Here is a 6560-nt window from a genome sequence, read left to right as displayed (position 1 = left end):
CTCAGAACTCGAATCTCAACATATTGCCATATTGCTAGAGAATGCAGTTCTGACGTGGGAGATTTTCCAACTCTTGAAAGGTTTCTGTGCGTTTCTAATATCAATCGTATTAAAACTTGTAGAGGAGTTTCCTAATACGTAGGCTAGAGGAGCTGTCTTGACACATTCTTAACACACAGCATGGGGTACCAGCTGCAGCGCAGCTCACTCTGGGCCCCTTCTTACCCTGCAGCCAGTCTGAACATGCGGTCCCCACTGGGACAACGGTCAGTGGGTTTGTTACTTCCCTGGTACTGTGGGCCCTTTTATGCCTGGTCTTTAGAACCCACACAGTTAGCAGATCTTTCCATGCTCTCTGGCAAACTTTCATCAGTCAGCATTACCTTTAATTTATCAGTCCTCTTAGTGGAGGAATTCCAGACCCTGTACGTCTTTACCAGGCAAGGAGACCCAGCTATCACTGGTTTTTAAATCATGATTTATTTTCAGTTGCATAGATTAGCCCTGACTATCCTGTTGTCAGATGCATGCAGAAGTGTTAACGTGCCTAATGTTTTTACTTACGAACACTGCACCATGCATACATGTCTATACATTACACATTTGTTTGCAGGAGCAGGCCTGCACAAGCTATACACAAGCATAGCAGTGTATTAATTTGAGATGTCCTCAGAGGACCCCTTTGTCTTTCTGACACCCCACCGAAATTTCCTGCCTCAAGCCTATTGTTGTGACGTAAAATGCTTTCCATCCTTCAGGAGAAGAGAATTTTTCTAAGCAGAACTCCATTGTGGCTCTGTAAGGGCACACAGCTCTTCCAACAGGATACACAGAGTTTAAATTTCCCAGGACTGTGTTTCATTATAATGCCGGTGAAATCCTGGCTCTGTTACCAATCGCAAACTGAAACTTTCCAGTGCTTTGCATTCATCATTTCCCCAAACCATCGGTAAAAGTCTTGAACCCTTGGTCAATTCTGACAGATTCAGAACTAGTATTTTTTCAACCTACAGTTTCATTACTTACGGAGTGAAAAAGGGTTAAATACTTTGAAAGTTTGACCCCGTACTTTGTTCTAGTGAGGCAAGGACAGAAAAAGAAGGATTATTCATGAAAGCAAGAGAGACCAAAAAGGCTTCACTAACGAAAAGTATTTCGTTACTTTGTTAGATTAACTGTGCTATATTCTGGTCACATAGGAAATATGTTTAGTGCATTCTTCTACATGTGTAGCTTCTTCCTGGTAGCGTACCCTGAACAGGCTCCCCTGATAGGGACAGAGAGTGTTTTTCTGCCTGGAGCCAGGATGCAAGAGCTACAGAAAAAAAATTGGTATGTAGTAGGGATCTGATGCCAGGAATGCTGATTCATTTTCAGACCTTATCAGAACCTTTTGTTGCATATAATTGTATTTTACTGTGAAATGCAGTGATAATCAGCAATTATGCTCACTCGTGAACGTAAGGATGCTAGTACAGTAGCATCGTGTTTGGCATCCACTGGCTGGGAATGCCCAATGGCTGTCCTATTGCCACTGAAACCCAAGGCAAATGTCACAAAGTTGTTACAGTAAAAATGCCGTGTGGCGCTTCAAGGTCAAACTTAGTACTATGTGAAAACTGCTAAGTCCAGCACTAGAAGTTAGTTCCGAAAAGGATGCATATGCGCTTAAGAGCTAGTGCAGCAGAAAGGTGAGGTAGAAATACATGTGGGGTAGCTTGGTTGCCTGCCTGAACCAGAGGACCACGGTTAGTATGCTATGGGATACTGAATAATCATGTAGCCTCATGCATGCTCATTGGAAGGCTTTGATCTTAGGGTTCCCACACAAACAAACTCTACAAAACCCGCTCTCTCACATTTCAACTTGTTGTTTTATATATCTACATCAGAAAGGGCATTTTAGCAAATTTTAGATGAGGAGGAGAGAGAATTTTCCTCTGTTTTCTTTGGAGAGAGCATTGGATTGCAAATGACTTTATCTTTGAATTCCAATTTAGAATGTATTAATGTACAACCCAATGTTTTACACCGAGTGGTGTGAAGCAGGGAGAAATTCAGACAGGAATTGGGAGGACCGAGTACTCATTAGCTGCAAAGCAGATGGTATCCAGCTGGAGAATAATCAGAATAATTTCGCACAACCTTGGCTTTTTACTGGTCTGAAAGGACAGCCCTAGAAAGACACTCTTAAAAAACCAAAGACTCTTACTAATGAGGACAATTCAGGTGGAAGGGCTATTAATAATTTTGGGGGGTCTGAGTGGGGTGGGAGAGAGAGATGTTTTGCATGCTGGGCAACCTCATACCAATCTCTTCTTCAGACACAGATCTTCAACAGATCCTGCATCCTCTGACTGCGCAGTCAGGCTCAACACTCATAACTATGCCCTTGCACTCTTTGCAAAGAACACATGATGTTGTTCCATTTTTCTTTAAATAAATACATTTTTCTGGTTTGACTAATTAGCTGTAGGAAGGAGCAGATAACTTTTCTGTTTACACAAAGAACTGTGGAACTGGAGACCCTCTGCACATGTTGGTAACAAGCTAAATAAAAGATGTTTGCTACCTAATCTAGGGGATAAAGACTAACTTTTCGGTGGCAAAACACAGTCTTTTTCCAATGTCAATGGTTTGAATAAAATCTAGGAAGTTTTACACCTGGAAATACATTAACCGTTTTTTTTACTTGTTGGGATTTTTTAAAATACTGTGATTATTCAATCTATTCCTCAACGTTAAAACTGAAACAATATAGTGAAGGTTTATCAATCTAATTAAAGACTTCCATAAGTCAGTTTTTGTGTTGTGTGATTTATTTAATGTACCTGCCTGCATCCTCACCTGTACATAGATGGAGCTGCAATAAACAATAATCAAAATGCACAATCTTTCCATAAAGTCACCACATCATGAATACAGTATTGCTATCCTCTGCATTATTTTGCATGGCCACAGGCAATGAATGGCCACTGAGTGAAGAACTGAAGCAATCTATAAAGCACGTATCACCTCAGTTCTTCGGCTCTATTATTGCAATTGCTTTCCCATCTTCTGGTAGGGTTATAATCTCCTACAGAAGGAGGAACACATCCCATATTTATCTGTATAGAGTGCCATTTTAGAGAAGAATACTTGCTAGATTAGCTGACTAACTCCACGTCTGGGATGTGACTCTCTGTGGATTTAAAACATCTCACAGGTGAGCACCATGCCGGTTATCACACTTCAGCTTTACCAGCTGGTAAATGCTCTCCTGCATTTCCAAGGTCATCAGGACTTTAGTCCGCAGCTACAGCGTTAGCCACAAGCTTCCTTGCTGTGTTTCCTGGGCAATGAGAGATACCAGAAGCTATAGCAGGACTCTCTGGAGATCTGAATTTGCAGGAACATCAGTCACAAGTGCCACCCCACACAGGGATATAGATTTTGAGTGGTGAAATAGGACAGCATTTTGGTTTGCAGGTGCTGTACAGACCACCTGCCCTTGAGATGAAGTTCTGTGCAGAGCACCACTCTGTGTTCCCTTGGTGGGTTCAAAACCTGAGATGCTTGCAGAGTTCAAACCTGAGGCAATTGTCAACAATTTCATGTCCTTATACTGGGTTTTGATTTGCACTAACCTCACCCTATACAGTTAAATTTCTAGCCAGACATGTTTTACATGTATATGAATATATATATATATATATAAACCCCACATATTTTTATATATATTCTTATACATATGTATGTCTGTGTGGCCACAACAACACAGAAAAAAATGATCTTTTGCCCAGAGGCAAAAGTAAGGCACACCTCACAGGCTTTATGCTGCAACCACCTTTGCTGAATTTGCTGTCATACTATCTTTAATGATTGCTGCATTGTTTCTAACTTCTAGTAAAAATATATGTAATCAAATAGAGCTCATGTTCTTGAAACTTGCCTATTGATTCAGTAGTTCACAATGAAATATGGCTGTACATCTGTCAAAAGGCCTGAGATAAATCTTAAATACTTGCCAGTAACTGAGGACACTTCCATTTGCATCTATAACGTTCATTACCCTGTACTTCTGGAGGAAGAACAGTCATCAGACAGACTGACATTAATAAGGACTTGATGGTTGAAGTCTCAGGAGAGATACCATGGATTCAACAGTCCTTAGAAAATAATCTAGTTCTCATTCTGGAGATGGGTCTGTTCGAGGAGAGGAACAAGAGATAACAACAACGCAGAGAGGTAGGCTGACACTGGTGTTCTTCAAGCTGTACCTCTTTTGTAGATAACCACCAGACTCTAAGCCTCTTGAAGACAGCAAGAGTCTCCCTACTATCTTCAGCAGAATTTGAATACTACCCAAGGACATGTCAGTGGTGAAGGCTGTCAATCCAACAAGCCTGCTAATGGTCACTCATGATGCATTTCTATTTAGAAGACTTTAAACTCAGAAGACACTAATTTTAAAGATTTTAATTCCAAAACCAGCACTAAAATAAAGCAGAAGGGTTAAAGCTGAAGTACTGCTACAGATGAACATATAGCAAAGAACAGGCTTTCACATTCACATTTGGTAGAAGACCCTATGATATGCACCTTTTTAACAAAAATGTAAAAAATACTAACTCATTAAAAGCATAATGTACACTCGATTATATATCATGTAGAACTATAATAGAGCAGAGAGTTTCAGAATATCTAGGTAACATTTAGATAAAGGAAATGGCTGTATTAAAGGTCATCTCTGGGTTCTGGATAACCAAAAGGTTTTGCTAAGATTACAAATAAGGTAAATGTACTGCACCATGCACTAATAAGAAATTCAAAAACAGAGAAAAGAATCTTTTAAGTTTAGAAAAAATGTGAAACCAATTGAAAATTTTTATTTTTAAAAACTTGGCTGGACTCTATGTTGGGATCTCATGAGACAAGATCAGCTATGTGTATGTCCCTTGCTGGGATTCTGGTCCCATTCAGGTGGCAGTATTCCCACAGACTTCTGAGACAGAATTTCACTCAGAATGGTCTATATTCTTCTGTGGATTTCAAATAAGTCTTCCATAATTCAGAAGGATTTAGCGTTCTATCTCTATTAGGCATCTCTGAAAAACCTAACATTACCACTGCATTTACTTCATTTACTTCCCACAGAAGCAGAAGAAGGACCGTAGTGTGACTATACTATTACTATCACACATCACAATTTCAGAATTAAAAGTATGCTAGCTATGTGGGAACACGGACAATGAGTCAGATGCTTAAGCTACATAAATTTATACCAAAAAAATTACATCTACATGTGTGTTTTTGCACTTGTACCTAGAATCAGGACAAACTGGAGGGTAAAGGAGCAGAATAAGGAGGAGTAAATAGTGCTGTGTCACTCATAGTACTTCCTTTTCACCTTCTCCGACTTAGCTTTGACCAGTCCAGTTCACATTATGGTGGAACTGCTGTGATTCTTAGTATCCTTCCTTCCTCTATTTCACGTATCTAATTCTGTTACACTGTTAATCAGTTCAACTGGACTGGCTAAACTCTTCAAAATAGATTAGCCCTGAAAGTTAATTTGTTGCCATAAATAAAACCCTAAAAAGTATAAACACAGTCCACTGTACATATGCTTTGTCTTTAAAGAAAGTCAACACCAGCAGTGCTTACAGAACCATGCTCATCAACAGATCACTCCGCTGTAGTGACGGGTCTCTCTTTACAGGAAATGCTTGCTCAGGAGTGACCTTTTCTAAACCGTCTCCTAAATTACACAGTGACTGGGAGGTCTGCCTGATTTCACAGTCAGACAGCTAGCCAGCAATAGCAGGTTCACCACCACTTTAGTCAAAATGACACCATAATATCAGCTAATGTTAAGAGCAGTTTTTCAGAGAAATCCCAGAGCAGCCAAAGACAAGAGCAGGTGTAATGGACTTTCTTCTGTTTGACAACAGCATGCAAAATCTTTCATTTTTCTCCCAAGATTTTCAGATCTCTGTACCAAGATGGCAGTTATCACTAAGTGTTGACTCTATGGAAACACCCCCAAATTTCTTCTTAATTCTTCTTTCTGTGATGCAGGCAATGGAGATGAAACATAAGCAGGAGCACAAATTCTCATTTCAATTTGTATCCACTGTGATTGCACAGCTTAATCCTCATCTTTCACTGGGCCTGGCTTTCTAATACAATACACATCTCCTTTTTCCCTTTCACATCACAAAACCAATCACACCCACAAGGTTGATTGCACCACTAAGTATCAGCGCTACACAGTCTCCTTCTTTCCCAATGGGACCAGCTTACAGGATGGAATGTCCAGCCAGCTGGTTTTGAAGTGATGGATACTGCTGGCAGGGGGTTAGCCAGCAAAACCAAATCAAGAAGTAATGCTGGGAGCAACCTTCTGCCCTAGCAGCTGGTGGGCCAGTCTTAGTTATCATTCCTCAAGATGAGTTTTTGCTGGTTTGTATTTTTCCTGCTACTGGCGAGAGAGAGATACCTGTGAATAAAGTCTGAGCTAATACACCTACAAGGCCAAAGGGGCGTACTATCTCTTTTCTTACTTTCTAATTCAGCAG

Source organism: Egretta garzetta, unplaced genomic scaffold (genome assembly GCF_000687185.1).
Source record: "Egretta garzetta isolate BGI_Z169 unplaced genomic scaffold, ASM68718v1 scaffold22, whole genome shotgun sequence".
NCBI lineage: Eukaryota > Metazoa > Chordata > Aves > Pelecaniformes > Ardeidae > Egretta > Egretta garzetta.
Note: the sequence above shows the minus strand (reverse complement) of the source record.